Raw genomic sequence first — 968 nt, 5'->3', positions numbered from 1 at the left:
CAGGGGTTTCCATCCTGGTGCCGCTCACTCTTTCGCTCCCTGCACCGGTCAAGGCTGGTGTAGGGTGACGGAGAGCCCCACAAGAAGGTGAGTTGAGTGGTCTTGGCAGACACGGGCCCACCAACTTCTCCGAGGTTCTCCGCACCGGATCGGAAAACTGGCGGGGGCCGACCAGTCACCATCCGGCTGTAGGAGAATATCAGATTCATCGGGGTTTCCCAGGGCGTGGTCCTACGCCCTGAGAACCCGTAGCCGCCTCGTGCTCCCCCTGGTCCACCTGCTGAGTCCCACTTAACCCAGTGACGCGGGTCATTGGGTATGCGTAACTGTATTTTCCCCTCCTCGCGGAAGAAAAGGGTAATTGAATTTGGCCGCAGTATCTTTTTATTTTGACCAATCCCCCCTTTCTAGCAATCATGAGTAAATCCAGGAGATATAATAAGGTATTGAACAAAATTGTCAATATCAATGAAGATTGTTCTGAGGACACCTCCAAAGAAGATCAGTAGGAATTAGGCCAAAAGCGAAGCTGACAGTGAAAGTTCTGAATACATTGAAAGTGGAGAGATAGAAGGATCTTAAGATAGCGAAGAGGAAAAGTTCTTGAAAGTGTATCGTAATAAGAAAAGAATGCATATTCTTTCTAGTTTTGACTCCGAGGATGAGAGGACGAGCATTCCAACACATCCCAAAATATAATAGGTAAAATTGAAATTGCAGTTGACGGGACACAGTGGATAAAACTGAAAGCGGGGGATCTAGGGGTAGGACGCTCGTTCGTGTGATATTAAAAGGATATCGCAGGGTCTACTGGCTATGCTAAGAAAAATATTATGTCGTGTTGTGTAACTAGTGCTTTCGAATTGATAATTGATAGACACATAATGAAACACATAAAAAATTGCTTGCAGAAAAAACAACCTTGGTTGGGACCATTCTGTCGAACGAAAGAGAACTGTCAAATCTAG

At 46.1% G+C, this 968-nt stretch overlaps 1 pseudogene; it reads left to right on the top strand.

Moving 5' to 3' along the window:
* Positions 1 to 400: 400 nt before the first annotated feature.
* LOC117241150 lies at positions 401 to 968 on the top strand (annotated as a pseudogene).

This window comes from Bombus vosnesenskii, unplaced genomic scaffold (genome assembly GCF_011952255.1).
Source record: "Bombus vosnesenskii isolate JDL3184/JDL3185 unplaced genomic scaffold, Bvos_JDL3184-5_v1.1 scf7180000015320, whole genome shotgun sequence".
NCBI lineage: Eukaryota > Metazoa > Arthropoda > Insecta > Hymenoptera > Apidae > Bombus > Bombus vosnesenskii.
Note: the sequence above shows the minus strand (reverse complement) of the source record. Positions and strands in the feature narration are given on the sequence as shown.